Genomic DNA, 17,143 nt, shown 5'->3' on the forward strand with positions numbered 1-17,143 from the left:
CTGAGCCAAAGGCAGACGCTTAACCAAGTGAGGCACCCAGGGGCCCCAAAAGTAACATTTCTTAAAATCTAGTAGGGCTGAGGCTCTGGGCAAGGTCTTTTATTTTTAGTACTTCATTCAATCCTCTATGAGGTAGGCATCAGGTCCATTTTACAGATGACAAAAAACCTCAGGGAAGTTAAATCATTTACACACAGTTACAAAGCTGATGAGTGGCCAAACTGGGAATCGACCTAAGGTATCCCTGGTCCCTGGGGCACTGATATCATGAGGATCAGGATGAAGTTACTGTGCTGGAGACCAAGACATACGTGGGAACCTGAGGGTAGTAATCTAAGTGTTGCAATGTGTATGACAACCAGCCCTGTTGTGTTTCCTTAAAAAAAAAAAAAATCACACAGAAACTGTTTGTCTGGGTCATTATCATCTTGTGGGGTCAGTAAGGAGTGGAAAGAGTTCAGGCTGAGCCAGGCCTCCCAGAATTGTTTCTTCCATGATGTCTGTGAAGGTTTTCACTATTATTGTTATTTCCTCATTATTTAAGCTGCTCTGCCTGCCACAGAGAATGTGTTCAGAACAGCAATGAAGAGGATGGCTTTAATTTGACACTGGAAATGGAAAACTCTATAGTTATTTAAAAAATGATCTCCACATACTGATGAGAGGATATGTCCAGGATGTATTGTTTAAAAAACTGTAAAGCAGTATGTGTGGTTAAGATCTTATTGAAAAATATTTATTTACATATGTTTATTCTTACATGGGAAAATTACTGCCAAAAACCATACCAAGTAGTCAATAGAAACTATCTCTGGAGATAGTTACTGGGGAATATTCATTTCCTGGATTACATTTTTCTGTAATGTTTTAATTCTATATAATATGTATACTGATATTTTTGTGATCAGAAACACAACTAAGACATAAATATTAAACATCTATGCTAACATTCTGATTTTTCAGTGTTTTTCTTTATCATGTGGGTTGTTATCAAGCTTCATCTGGGTTGTTAGCTGAGGAAACTAACAGATTAAAATAATTTGCAGGTGCACCAGAGCATTAGAACATTTCTCTTTGTGCAACCATGGATGTGAAATATTTTGGTGGGAAACTACAGGCAATTTGACAATCACACTCTTTTTATATTGGTGGGTGGACCATGATAAAATGGCTCATATGAGAATGAGATCTGAATACTGGCTATAGAGTGGGTTCTAAAAAATTGTGGGCACAATAAATATCCCAAGACAGGCTAGTTCTCATTAAACAACTATTTCCAGATGATATTTTCATTCATCACAAAGATGTTGTTGGTGTTTCATGATGATGTCTCAGGTTTCCTTACTCTTTGCTATAATGTTTGTCACTGACTTTAGAGTTCTCTTCAGCAAAGATCATGAGATTTTGTACGTGTCCTTTAGTTAAAGCAAGAGTCACGGGACAGTGTGTTGCCTTATTCAGGAATCCAACCAATCAGGGTGGCCACGAGTGCTCCCAACAGAAAGTCACACAGCAGAGGTGGCCTTGGCAAGTGCTTCTCCTAGCCATATTTCAGTCAGCATCGGGGGCTTTTCATAATAAATATGGAAAATGGGCTTTCACTGATGAAATTGCTGGCTTGTTAGTTAACATGAACAATTCATTGGTGAAAATACTGGTGTTCAACCCCGTGGACTGGCTAACATGTTTTATGGACACTGCCCACAACTGTAAGAACAGCAAAGCATATACCAAGGCCTTGGACCTGGATCTGTAGGAATGGCACCAGAGGCTGGAGCCCTAAGGCTTTTGGGACCAGAGATGGGGATGCAGAATTTTTACTTGCCTGAAGACTTCTACAAGGTAACAATCCTACCTCTTAAAGATTGTTGTATTTACCTCAATGAACCTTTCAGGCAAGGTGTTGTTTAGAGTACCTACCTGGGTAGGAAACTGGGAGCTCATCAACAGATTTATTCTGAGAAATGCTTTCATTGTAATTGTTAGCAGTATGGGGGTGTGGGGTAGCTAAAGCTCTTACTCAACAGTTTGGTCGATACTGTTCATCTATCTAATTATCTATGTATTTATGTATCTATCTACCCACCAACCCACCCATCCATCCATTTATCTATCTATAAAACTTAAGAGCTGTACACAACCAAATTGGCTTTAAGGTTAATTTTCAATGTTCCTATTTAAAAAAAAAAAATAAAGCAGATTATAATAGAGGTCACAATGATTTTGGCAGAGAGAGGAATGGATTGGTTGACATGTGTGTGTTTGTAAAGGTGTCATCTTTCTGTAGCTAAAGTTAATGCAGAAACTTTGGCATATCACCCTTGTACAGGGATGGCCTTGCTTTAAGCAATAGACATTTTCTGGAAACACATCTGACTTCTTTCCCACTTACTCACCCAGATCCCCAAACCCCTGGGTGATTTTTAGTTCTATTTTTATCTCAACTCTCTCCATGTGTTATTGCTGGCAATTTCTTTTTTTCCTCAGACTCCACCCTTCTTGTTCTCCTCTCAGCGCTGACTATTCTTTCTCAGTTTCCTTCTTAGGCTCCCTTTCTTCTTTGCTCCCTAGATTCTGCTGCTTCCTTGAGGTCTACTCTCTGCTCTCTTCTTTTCCTTCCTTGGACAGTCTCATTAATCCAGTGGCCCAAACATCCTTACTGATACATGGTGTGCAATTGAGTTCCAGATCTACAGCGACATCCCGAAACCCTCTCTCATGCTTCCAACACTTACACAAAACCGTTCACTCTGCCAGTGTGCCCTGGAACTCAACTTGTCTCAGACAGAAATTAGCATCTTTTCTTGGCTTCTTCACCTCCCACATCAATTGGTAAGGCATGCCAATTCTACACTTCAGTTACTCCTTATACATCCCCTTGCTTCTTCATCCCTAATGCCAAGCCCTAGTTCGGGTACTCACTGTCTCTCCACTGGATTATTGTGGAGTGTCCCATCAGAACTCCCTGATTCCATTTCTCCTTTCTCTACTCCATTCTCTGCATTGCCTCAGTTAAATCTTTAAAGCATATAAATTCTGACCTCCCTATTGCCTTTAGCATCAATTCCAAACTTCTTAGCAAGGAGGCTATTGTCACCCGCATTTCCTTTCATCTGGAATTCCTCCCCTATTCCACCTCCCTCCCTTCCAATAAATCTCTAATAAATCTTTTTTTTTCAGTAAAAATGAATAATAAAAACTTATTTGAGTGAATTAAAAAAATATATTAAAATTCCCCATTGGGATTTTCCCCACTGATTTTCCATAGCCATTTCAGTAATACTCCTGCGGTTGGGGTGCGGGGAGGTCATTCACTTAACAAGGGATGAAACTGAGTCTCAGAAACAATAAGTGGCTTGGCAAATCTCCTACCCAGTCACATGTGTGCGTGATGGAGGGAGCATCAGAGCTCCAAATTGCCAACCTAGACCATGGAGGCCTTAGTGGCAGACACTGCCTCTTCAGATGGTTTGTCAAACTGTACTAGAAAAACACTTCAGGAGGAAGCCCCAACCTTTCCCCAGGCCAGCTTCTGTATCAGATGGCAAAGAAAGAATGAACTCTGCATTTAGAAGTAATCTATCATGACCAAGTAAACTCTTCGATGATTAATAAAAAACAAATTGATCAATTCCAATGTTTTCAGGCAAAAATCGTATCAAGTAAATGTGACAGACTCTTCAGGTCATTCAAAAACACCACCTCAGGGTGGGAGATGTGGGGGAGGGAGGGACAACTAAAATCAAAATGTATAAGGTGCAGGTGAGACAGATGATAAACGTGGTTGTAAAAGGGGTCTGCTTGTCCCTGCCCCTCACTGTATATAGATTTGTCTTCCCTCTCTCCACCATGCAAAACTGCATGCTTTCGTTGCCTCTCTATGGAAGCATATCAAACATTTGAATTTTAAAACTGATCATGTTTTATTAAAAAAAAAAAAAAAAAAACACTGAATTGGATGTGATAGCATTTTACAAATACAAAGATCTCCCCTACATGTTCAATACAGCATATTCTGTTTATCCCATACTAATGCACAGGCTTCAAACTGTTCTAAATCCCAGTGTGGGAATATCTCTCCCTAGTAAGGCGATGCATGAAATCAAAGATCCCTTGGGGTCTAGAATAATGATACTTAGATCAGGATTGAGAACACAGTAAATTCCTAAGAATACACATTCTATTATGAAGAATCATCTCTTCATCGGTAATGACACGGTTGGAAGTCTTCAGATCCTTACGCCTCTACATTCTGTAATGCTGTGAGCACAAAAATAATAGATTTCAGTATTACTAAGAAGAGTATGCTGATAATTTTGGGAAAAGGCAATAGTGAGTCAGATTATTATGGTAATTATGAAAAGGAAACACTTAAATGGATTACCATGACAAAAAAAATAAACAAAATATATTTCCTTGTGATGTGAAAGGCTATACTAAAGCCACTTGATGATCTATATAAGGTACTTTATAACATGTTTTAAATTCATCATGTTGAATCAATTATAAAAACTTCTAGTGCCTGCTATTATTCATATTCAAGATGTCAGAACTTTGGATTTTTAAAATAAGCATTTCTCCTTTCTTAGAACGATATATATAAATATCGATATATATATATATATCGTTCTAAGAATATACATATGTATATATGTATATATGTAAGCTTTAATGGTAAGGAAATACTGCTGACACAAGAAACTGCCTTTTGAAACACTCAGGGTCACCTTCCATTTGAGAAGTTCCTTTAGAAATCTAGGAGGATCTCAAGAGTGAAGGTTTCTCTTCCTGGGAAACTTTAAGAGTGACAGTTGATACACACAGACACACATAGACACACACACACACACACACACCCCAAAGAAAATCATGAGCATCCACTGTCAAACACTGGGATATATAGTGTTGAACATGTGTGTTCATTTGCTGATTGAAATTTATTTGTGCTAAGAAAAGAATTATGTTCCAGCTTTTGTGAAAATGTTTCCACCATGAATTATCCAACTTTCTCACCTTCTGAAATACAGTTCCTTGGATCTAAATAAACCTTTATTTGCTGACTCTGATCCATCACTATTAACACCAATTATTGTGCTCTTTAGCATCAGGGATAACACTGGGAGTTATGGAGCTAAATATAAAAATATAATAATATATTATTTATAACATAATAATATATAATATATAAAGATAATAAATATAAATATTTTAATTCTCTGTGTCTGTTGGTTTTCACAGACTTTGTTAATTTGTCTTATAGTTTTGGTTTCTTTTCTTTTTCATTATTCAAGTATCAGGGATCACTTATCCCTGGGGTGAAGTTATGTTCCCTCAAAGAATTCTCAATCCTTCAGGTTTGGCAAAGATATCAGAGAGACAAGAGTATCAGAATTACACGTAAAAGGCTCTAAGAAGAGAGGTTTTAAAAACTCTTTAAAAACCAATACAATTGGCTTAGGGCTTGAAACCAGCCCTTGCCCCCCCTCCCCACTCCCCGGGCCCCCTTTTTTAAAGTCACTTAGCAGCCAAGTTCTTTGCTTTAGAGCTTATGTCTAGATTCGTTAGTTGGGCCTTGCTCTATTTTAATTAATACACTAATTTTAATATGGGCATTTCAAAGTACCTTATAACCCTTTCTTAATAGAAATCTTACTGAGTTGTAGAAAGGAGTTGTACGGGAAGTCAATATCACTAATTATCAGGTTTGCTATGAATGCAAATGAATGATGGGATTCATTCTGTTTGTTTACCTATCAGATATCCAGTCATTCCAAATGTCAGCCATTCCAGGAAGCCTCTGTGCCCCCCGGCTGGAGTGGGAGCTCCTCCTTTGCTTTCCCACACACCTTTTTCTAATCTATATTGTTACCTGTATCACACTTTATTTTTTGTACTGTTTTTGTTTTTTTCTTGTTTTGTTTTGTTTTTGTGGGTCTCCCCTTTCAGACTGAGTTCATAGAGACCAGGACTGATGCTTCAGTGTCTCTATCTCAGGGTAGGTGTTGAGTTATGTCTGGCTAATTGACCCCAGGCATATAGAGGATTAGAGATGGGGAGAAGGAAGCAGTAGAGAACAGATCAGGTAGCGAAGGAAGGAGGCGAGAAGGCTATTACAGCAAAATGCATATCTTGCTGATGGTGAAAACTAAACAAGGCTATGCAGAATCAGGTGTGGGAGGGAAAATAAAATGCAAAAAAGCCGCAGAGTTGATGAGAAGGGTGAAAGGAATGAGAATCTTTTCTTCACTTAGTTGGGGTAGTGAAAGCACTAGATAATAGGGATAAATTAGGCCCATTAAAATGTAGAGAGGGCAGGAGATTAATGTTGTCTCCAAACAGGTGGCAGTCCTGTGCGCATTCTTTAATTAGTGTTTAAAAGAGAAAAGAAAATTGGGCAATTAGAAAAATAACGACACTAGGCAAAAACATCTCCTGAAGAAAACCTCAAGAAGAGAATGAATATACATTAACCACAAGATTGGTCTTGCAGGTTGGGATGTTAGGAAACTTGGCATGTTTGCTGAATACTTTTCTATGATTAGGAAAAGAAATATCATGGGCCCGGTAAAACATGCCCAAATAGTCTTAAATGCAAAGGTTGAACAATTCCATGTTTGAGACAAAAATACCTCCCTTCTTTTTCTTCTCTGGGAATATAATATTCATCATTTCTTCAGGTGTCATGGCTCCCATTCAAGAGTATACTGGGGAGGGTACAGGAGGGAAAGCCAAGATTGGTGAAAACAGTCACTGACTTCAATGGGTCCATGTGTAGGTTTACACACAACACATGTGTACACATACACACTATGCTCATGCAAGTGGAAATTAGCTATGATCTTTCATGAAGTACAGATATCAATGCAGAATGGCATAATGTTAATGGGGAGGCACAGATTTAGGAATTAAATAGCTTGGATTCACATCTTGGCTTCACCCCTTTTGAGCCTTATCAACTTGCATTAGTCATCATATACCAATTTGGAAACTCTGTTTCTCATCTACAGAAAAGGAGGAACAGCCGGCTGTAAGACTGTTGAGAGATATTGTTTATAAAGTACCTGGCACGCTGTCTGGCACATGGCAGACTGCTCAATAACTGCGGATTCCCTTTCCTTCTTTCTCAAAGGTCAAAATGGGAAAGTGGTGCTGAATAAATTTTCTTCTGGAGAATTTCCAATCTCCCAAAACAGGCAACCAGGGATAGTAAATTGGCACTTTCTTTGCTTAAAATATTCAAATTGTCTTCAGGATAGGGGGTTCACTTTCCGGACATATCCAAGGAAAGTCAGAAATGCTAGAGCTTAGCTGAATTAGCGCCCAGAGGAGAGGTCAGGTGAGTTCCTGGTGAAATCTTTTGCCTTCTGCTTACACTGAAAAGACAGAAGACCTGATCAGATCTCACCTTTGCCTTGGTTCCACTTTGGTTATACTTGTTTTAGAGAAAGAGAGAGAGAGTGCACATGGGCGGGGGGGGGGGTAGCAGAGGGGAGAGGGAGAGAGAGAATCTTAAGCAGGTTCCACACCCAACACGTAGAGCCTTACCTGATCTCAGGGTCCTGAGACCATGACCTAAGCCAAAATCAATAGTTGGACACTTAACCGACTGAGCCACCCACGTGTCCCTGGTTATACTTTTTCTAAGTATGTCCAAGAGTCAACAGCCCTCTTGCCTTCTGTTGATGGACCTGTCTAAAGGGACCATATCTAATTACATTCAAACTCCCATTACTATCTTGATCAGTCCATTGTTTCAGGAAGGGCCAAGGCTAAATAAATTTCCAACTTGAGATTCCAAAGACCCAACCATGATACCTAAGATTGGCAGTGAAGTGTTCCAAGTTGTATTTAATTCTTCAGATGTTTTCCTTTGCCCTTCTCCTTATTCCACTTTCACTTCCCAAGTGTAGCTACTGCTGATACATTAACCTGGGAAGCTCTATGAACACAGATGTATTAACAGGTTACTACTCTCAGAAATCTTTGCATTTCTTGAAATGTTCCAGATAGAGATAATCTTAGAACTGGCAGCAAAATTGTCCTATTAATGAGGATGTTTCTTGGAGCAGACAATCATGAAGCCCCTCTACATTCTCTTAGTCCTAGCTCTTGCCAAATTCAAGGATCATCTTTCCAAGTTGCTAATCACATGGTTAGCTTAGACAGCTGAAAAAACATGGCAGCAATGCCTTGATTTCTCCAAATTAAAGAGTTTATAAAGCACTGTTCTTGTGAACTATGTAGTTCTAAAGGACAGAGTCACTCACTGAAGGGGAAAAAAAAACTGATGTTGGGCATATGAGAAATAAATCAGTAAACCTACTAATGAGCAATGACATCATGGGCAATAAGCCTCATGGATATAGTCAACATAAATCCTCTTCCAAGCACTTTGGGATGGGGTCATAAAATTAGTGATTTCGGCAATGAAAGATGTTTCATTTTTCAACTTCAGGAGAGAATATACTGCTCTATCTTGTGGCATTTCACTTGCAAATTTGATTCTAATTTGATTGGTTAAAAACTGTTTCACACATTGAAAATTGAAAAATGCAATGTTAAAAAAAAGTCAGATTAAATGGAAATCTCATAAAATGAAGAGAGGTGAACATTATGGCTTATTAAGCACAGTTTCGATCTACCCAACAAAGACATATTCTCTAGATAATAAAGAGTATTTTATCAGAGCTCAGCTTTCATTCATTTCACTAAATTAGCCTCATTGATACTAATTTCTTTCACCTCTTCATGGACATTATTGTCCAGAATTTCATCAGTTTGAAAGCCATACCCTTTCTGAAGTCCCCATGTTCCTATAAATCTGAAAGAGCAAAGACCTCAAGCAAGGGTATAAGCAGAACATGGTCATGATGTAACTGGCGAGCTCACTTCCTGAGGCATTGTAGATGCTCTGGTGTCATGATTGAATTTTAACAATGGTGATTCTATCATGGACTCACACCAACAACACTTTCATTAGCTTGTTTTTACACAGCTTATTCCATGCACATGAGGGGTGGTAAGAGGGCAGAGAAATTACTAATCAAAATCCCAAATTGTGTAGTATAAAATATCATTATTCTCTAAATGTTTTCTCATAGTGTGAGACCTGCTAGTATTTCAGAGTGACTATTGCCACAGTCATAACTGTCCATCAGATAAAATGAATGTAGGGGTGGCTTGGCCATGAGCCCAGTCACATTACAGATTGGAAACTTATTTTCCCTGAGACCCCATACCAAATAATTTAGGTAGGAGCTACCACCAGAATAGGAGAGGCCTAACTAAACAAAATGGTGGCACGTCCCTGGGTTACAAAAACATACTACCTTCTTTTTTTTTTTTTTTTTTTTTTTATTTATTTATTTGACAGAGACAGAGACAGCGAGAGCAGGAACACAAGCAGGGGGAGTGGGAGAGGGAGAAGCAGGCTCCCCGCTGAGCAAGGAGCCTGACGTGGGACTCGATCCCAGGACCCCGGGATCATGACCTGAGCCGAAGGCAGTCGCTTAACCAACTGAGCCACCCAGGCGCCCCACTACCTTCTGATTCAATTATGGAGAATTTATCTAGAAGAAGATTATTCCAAGTCAGAGTGAGAGACTAGAGGTAGGGCAGATTGGACCCAGAAAGGCTAATAGACATACCAAGGGTCAGGCAGGTAATTAGTAATGGCTTAACAAAAGACATCTGTTAAGAGGATAAAGTTTGGGCAATAAATGATGAAAGTAGAATTCTGGTTTCACCATAACTACTTTTGTAATATAGAAGGAATTATTATTTGCTTCCAGAGTCAATTCTCATTTTCTAATATGAGAATTATAAACTCTACCTTATACTGGAACTGTGAACATTCAAGGTAATGTTGAATGCTGATTCCTTGGTATATAAGAAACTGACTGCAACAAATTATTAGAAGAGGAAAGAACAGAAGCCATACATTATGATCCAAGCAGATAATCTGTTCATTTAATCATTTAACATGAAGCCTACAAACTAAACTACTCGATAGGTGAGGTAATTTGCTAAGATTAGGGTATCTGGTAGTGAAGCAAGTTGGCGTGGGTCCTGCCTTCACACATTCTACAATCTGAATGGCCATTAAGCAAGAAACACACATATAAACAATTAATTACAGGTTGTGCTAAGTGCTGTGAATAGAAACCTCAGAGAGAAAATAACAGTGTACACCAAGGAAAACATACATTCACAGAGACATGAAAGATGAGTAGGCATTAACTCAAAGTGTTTAGAAGGGAGAGATCTTTAGAGATGGGAAGTCGTATGTGCAAAGGATATACAGCAAGGCAAAGGCCAGTGAGTGTGAGGATTGCAAGCAGTCAAAGAGTAAGGGAGAGAAGGACCTGGGAGAAGTAGTCATGGAAGAGACTGTGTAGGCCTTAAACAGCATATTAAAAAACTGTTAACCATACCAGGAAGCCAATGGAGTGGTTTTGAGTAGAGAAGCCACTTGATGCAATGTCCTGTTTGTTCTAAGTGATCTTTCTACAGGCTGGAGAATGTATTGGGCAGATGCAAACAGAGAAAGCAGGGAGAGATTATTGTAGTAGTTCAGAGAGACATCACGGTCACTCTGCCTGAGGTGATGGCAGGTGGTTTCCAAGAGTTCAGGAAGGAAGGCGTAGTCAGTGGCTGTTCCAGCAGCTGGGTGAAACTTTTCAAAAGGAAGCTCCAAAGTCAGGCAATAAAAAAGGAAATCAAAGTAAGAGACAGTAGGCACAGAGGGTGCTGGGAAATTAATATTAGTGCCAGAGCCGAGTTAGCGTGGGGAAGGGCAAAGAGGGGTTCCATTTTCAACTAAATCTGTGGTACTGCCAAGAGATCAAAATAAGGACTCGGTTGTGAAGTGCAAGTTGCTGGGACTGCATATAACGTGATGCACAGTTACTAGAGTGAGACACAAGTTCAGAGGAAATAGCATGGTTACCCTATGCTGAGTTGCCTGAAATAATGGCTTGGAATTCATTTAATATCCTGTAACTAGGAATAGAATTAGTCTCAGACATCAGGAAGAGCTAAACCAGCCGATGAAAGCTATGAGACCCAACTCCAGGAAAACAGAGGACTCAACTAACCCAAGGCAGACACAAAAGCACATTATTATTCTTCATTAACTTAATCTGTGTGTATGTTTCTAATACTCTCTCACAAAGATTTATAATTACACACATCTTACAAAAAGGACGCAAGATCAGGCCAAATAAACAGAAAGACATGCACAAAGATGTAATTTCAGTACCCTGCCAAACAGACCAAAGTAATATATCTATTAGTATTCAATATGATGTTTTTTTCACCCACTGTTTTATAATGATGCAAATCCAATTTCTTGAAACTGTAGAGAGCTCTGGGTGTTAAAATGTCTGGACCTTGTCTTCTATACAGTTGCAAGGTAGCTCATTCTCAAAACAGTGTTACTCCTAAGCATCTAGCAAAATAATGAGCAATATCTTTCATGTCATTTCACTAATATCCAGGGAAAAGAAAAACACTTAGGTTTCCTTCTTTGTTCGCTTTCAAAAGCAAAGAACTTCTTTCCTATCTGTTTTGTATTTTTTTTATTTTCTAAATCATATTCTGATTCAAAGAAAAGATGTTTTTCTGGTTTTCCACTATGGGCTTAGATGAGCCATTACACTTGATTATCTCTAGAAGTCACTGATGGCCAATCAGAAGTACTAAGGCTATACATTTTAACTTGAGTTACTAGAATTAACAAATTCTATCCTTGTCCAAATGGAATCTTTAAGTTTACCTTTCAAATTTGTTAGGTCAAGTTTTCACAACCAAAATATCACATGAATATATTGTATGCTGTTAGACCGGCCGCCCCCCTGCCTGGGGCAGAAAAGTCAAATTTACAATGCTAATATTTCTGTAAGAAGGTTCTAAGTGGTACACTTTTCTTCAAATAGGCAACGATTTGTCTATCTGTAAATATGCTTATATTCCTTTTGGAGTGGTAAAAAGCAGCAGACATACCAAATTCAATATACAGACTATACAACTGGGAGAACATTCATACATTAGAAAGCTATTGTCAAGAACAGTTAACTATTTCTTTACATAATTAAGCTCAACAAACATTTACTAAGAAATTGTGAGTCTGCTAGTTACCGCAAGAAATGCAAACTGATAAAGCCTGGGTTATCAAGAAACTTAAAATATAAAAAGGAAGACAAAATGTAGATTTTCTTCATTGGAGCCATTAGTAAGTACCATGAAAGAGAAATAGTTCTGAATTTATGTTTGACTTTGAATATAGCTCACTCTTCAAAGTACGAATCTGAAGTTAAAAAACACACACATACACACACTGATGTGTCAATTACAAGTATACGTCATTAATCTACATGATTAATATTAATAAAAAGTATATATATATAAATGCATGGGTTTTTTCCTCACCTCAAATAAACAAAAGGTTACCTGTCATCTCAATAGTATAAATAGAACCTTAACACGTGAATTTCCTAATCTTTTCTTTTTTTTAAACTACCTGCAGATATTTGCCTGGCTCTGGTTTTAAGCTATAATATGAACGTATACAGACATGCAGGCACACACCCACTCACCATCCCCTCCACCATCACAACCTGCATACTTTATTTTTTTATTTTTTATTTTTTTTAAAGATTTTTATTTATGTATTTGACAGAGAGAGATAGTGAGAGAGGGAACACAAGCAGGGGGAGTGGGAGAGGGAAAAGCAGGCTTCCCGCTGAGCAGGGAGCCCGATGTGGGGCTCGATCCCAGGACCCTGGGATCATGACCTGAGCCAAAGGCAGACGCTTAACCGACTGAGCCACCCAGGCACCCCACAACCTGCATACTTTAGTGTGAAAATGACATCTGTCATATAACAAGAAATATAATTTTTAAATCAAATTATGCTAAACTTTTCTCCAATTAAAAATACTTAAAGGATTGCTAAACTTAGTATATTTGCTGTAACAGCAACATTTCAAGTTAATTACTCTATTAAAAACAGTGAGAGTCCACATTGGCCATCCATGGTACCAATACTCCCTTGGACATGAGGATGGAAGGCCTCTGAATCTGAAGCATCAGCATGCACAGGGAGTATCTGTTGATGTATGCCACCTTTAATAATTTAGTATGTTGACTTATACTTTCCACACGAGTAGTCTTGTCTTAACAGCAGTAAATACAGCTACAAAGCAGTGAGGAATGGCAATTGGCTGAGGGCACTAATTACACTGTCTTGACTTGAATTAAAATTGCTAAACAGCAAATGAGATTACCAGCCTAAAGATAACCTTAATTTAAATGCAAGGCTGCATTTATCTCATCTACAATGTAATTTTCCAGAGGTGTAGAAAAATACAATTTTAATGGAAATCCATTGTTTAAAAATATAATTAAAGTTTCTGGTCCCTCCCTCTGTCCCTTCCCCCACACACCCCACCCTTTGATTTTGTTCTACAGGCAAGATATACAGACTGATTTAGAGGTCAGAATGAAAACATTCAGATCGTGTTCTCATGGCCAGACATTACTTTCAGTACCATCTTCATTTTTAATGATTAAGCACTGGCGATGGGACAGATACATGCCAAAGGAGTGGGGAGTGGAGGGAGAAAAGGGAAAATGACCTTATGCAATCCCTGGAGCTAAAAGGAACCTTAGAAACAATAAGAACTGAACTCTACCATTTGATTAAGGGGGAGGCCAAGCCCCAGAAAAGCCAAGTGATTTTTCCAAAAACATAAGAGCAAGAAGGCAGCGCTATCCGGGTGGGGTCGGGGGGGAAATATATTGGCCTGGCATTTAGAGTCAGAAAATCTATGTTTGAATTCTCTTTCACTTACTAGTTCTGTGATAGGCCACTTCTTATATTGAGGCTCAAATTTTGCATTTCTAAAATGGAGACTGAAAGAATTTTGACCTAACAGGTCAATGAGAATACATGCACACCTACCTGAGTTATACAAGGGCTCAATGAAGATATTTTTCTCAGGGACATTTCAAGACCAGAACCCAAATGTCCAGATTCCCAGCCCAAATATACTTCTATTATAATACTTTCCCTTTCACCAACCCTGAGATTATAACCATGTTCTCATTAATCACACTGGATGTTTGGTGTATGTGTGAGCAGAAGGGGAACAAAGAACAAGAAATACTTGTGAATTAATATTTCTTACTGGTTGATATGAATCAAAACTCGGTTTGCTAATTACCAATGTACTATTACTACTAACAACACTAAGACAGGATAAAGGTCAAGGGGTTTTGTTATAAAACAAAGGTGAAGACTGATCCTTGAGAATTGAGGAAGACAGTAATTTTGAGATGAAGTTTGTCCTCATCAAGGACTTAAAGTCCTATGTACACTTTACACACTGCAAACACACTCACATATCACTGCATACATACTCCCTCCTACAAATATGTCCATAGTAATTTAATCATCCCTATCACTATAGGACATGGGAGTAGCAAGTAGAGATGGATTCCTAGAAAAGTTCTACACAAAAGCCAACTAAAAAAACATTTTTTTTCTATTCTTCTCATTAATGAGACAGAAGAGAGGTAACAAACGGAAAGAAAGGAAGATAAAAAGGAAGAAAAACAGAAAGGAGTTAAATCATGATGATCATTTGGCAAGAGGATCCCCTTTACAGATGAAAATACGGTGGCCTTGGTTAATGTAAAGCTTCTGCTCAAGGGGAGATAACCTTGAATTAGGAGTCCAAGTTTCTAACTTTCACATTGCCAGCGTGTAGTTGTATGACCTTTGATAGACATGTAAAATTTCAAATACTTATCTGTAAAATGAGGACATTTCTTCATCTGGGTGAAAATGAGACCGATCAGATTACCTGGAAAGTACATTTTGAAATCCCTTCATTCCATGAGTATTTGCAATTGTAGGCAACAGAGATAAATTTCTTCTGAAAATAAGAAAGCCCATGTTTTCAAGATATAAATTCAGGAAAGATTAACTAAACAAACTGAATTATGGTAGAGCCTCACAGGTCCTAACGCTCGGAATAGTTCTACTTTCTAGAAGGGGTCCTGACGAGCCAATTAATCTTGTTTTCCTTGTGCCTTGACTTTATTCCTAGCTCTAGAGAAATAAAAGATGTCTATATTTGGTTTTATTTAACCACATTCTAAAGTCTGAGTTGCTTCTCAAGAAAACAAACAAGGTATTGTTTGTAGCTGAAATACCCTAATGAGAGTGCCATCTAGTCACCTCAACGGTGAAATATACTGGTAATACCTCCCCTTCCCCCAAAGAGATGTATTAGTGAGGCACTTTTATCTTTAAAAGAATATTTCTGTTACTCTCCACATTTCCAGCTTTCTTCAAATAGTCCTTAGTGTCTAGTCTCAACTCTAAGATGAATAAAAAAAAAAAATGTCTGAAGCTGAGAATATAGCAATATTACTTGTTTTCCTATTTGAAACCAATGAGGAGTGAAGGAAAAGCTGAAGGAGGGTCTAAGAAGGACAATTGACTTGGTAGATGTGCACCTCGCTTCTTCATCCAAATTGAACTCAGTCTCTTCAAAGGATGTGCAGGGACCATATCTCACCTGTCCTGAGCACCATTCCTGGTACATGGTGAGTACTGAATAAATGCTTTCCGGGGTGTGGGGGGGAAACAAGAGCTACTAAATCCAGAGGTGCCTGGGTGGCTCAGTCGTTAAGCATCTGCCTGCGGTTCAGGTCATGGTCCCAGGGTCCTGGGATCGAGCCCGGCATCGGGCTCCCTGCTCGGCGGAAAGCCTGCTTCTCCCTCTCCCACTCCCCCTGCTTGTGTTCCCTCTCTCGCTGTCTCTCTCTCTGTCAAATAAATAAATAAAATCTTAAAAAAAAAAAAAAAAGAGCTACTAAATCCAGAAATTTAGCCAAAAAAGGCAGAAAAGGATCTAATCAGTGCTAGGATTTGTTGGAATATTGATATGAAATGTCAGTAAAATAGTATCAAGTTGTTTTTTTTTTTTTTTTCTAAACTAGTTGCATAGCTCCCACCTTTCTCTTTTATGGCTCTGTCTGCCCTTTGAAAGTAATGGCAATCTGAATTTTTCTTCAGACAGTGAAAGCACAATAGTGTTCATCTCCTGGCACAGTAGTCTAGGAAAACACTACCTGATTTAACATCTTGAACCGTGTAAACTATGACTATGGAAAACGGATGTGTCACTAGAGGACGTCTTGAGGCCACTGTGAATTTGAACACCAGCCGCAAATACACCAAAGGAGTTGCAGCCTGTATTAAATGGGTTCGGACAAGTTGAATTTCAGGTCATGGAAACCGGCCATCTCCTCTGTTTCCTCCCTGGTCAGCTCATACATGAGAGAATAATCAATAGCAACAATTGAACAACCAGATTTCTCAGAAACACACATCACAGCTGCAAAAGAAATGTGTACAACTTAGAAATTAAGGGACCATAGGAGATAGCATTTTAGAGAAATGGACTTCACAAAAACACTTGAATATGGCCCTTCCTATGAGATTATATTTAGAATCAAATCTCTGGTAGCCTGAATATTATCTTTGGTCACTGAACTCACCAATTAAAGTAAGGAGACACATGGAAACTGAATCTCTATGCCCAGACCTTAAAAGCATGCGTAATGAGATTTTTCCCATGGATTTCTCCATATGATTCCTCCTCCCTCCAAATCTTAGCTAAGGGATATGCCTTGCATAAAGGCCTGTTCCCATTACAACATCTTCTGATTAATTAAGGATTAGTTTTTAAAAGGAAGAAAAAAGCACCCTCTGATTTGGTTTTGTTAGTACAAATGCTCCCTATTTGCATTACACTCCTATCTGGAAAATTCGCCTAGGAGTGCCTTCTTAAATGACTGAGGCCCATGTTGAGTCATCTCTACTTAGGTATTGTTTCAATTAGCAATAATCGTGCCTCGGATAAACCTCATTGGCTACGATACTGCCACTGCACAAAGCTCTACTTAGGTATTGTGTGGCGGAAGTCCGCCACAGAGGCCCAGTCCTGGGCAACTGCAGATCTAAGTTTGTATATCTTTGCTAATTTCTTTTTTTTTTTTTTTAAAGATTTTATTTATTTATTTGACAGAGAGAGACACAGCGAGAGAGGGAACACAAGCAGGGGTAGTG

The 17,143-nt window shown here is 38.6% G+C and overlaps 1 protein-coding gene and 1 pseudogene across 6 annotated transcripts in view; both read right to left on the minus strand.

Annotated features, from left to right (window-relative positions):
* The window catches only part of CTNNA2 (catenin alpha 2), a 957,367-nt gene that overhangs the window by 445,427 nt on the left and 494,797 nt on the right, over positions 1-17,143 (minus strand). The window lies entirely within an intron of this gene.
* Positions 16,845-16,973, minus strand: LOC118008364 (annotated as a pseudogene).

Source organism: Mirounga leonina, unplaced genomic scaffold (genome assembly GCF_011800145.1).
Source record: "Mirounga leonina isolate KUSES-001 unplaced genomic scaffold, KU_Mleo_1.0 Mir_125, whole genome shotgun sequence".
Classification (NCBI taxonomy): Eukaryota; Metazoa; Chordata; class Mammalia; order Carnivora; family Phocidae; genus Mirounga; species Mirounga leonina.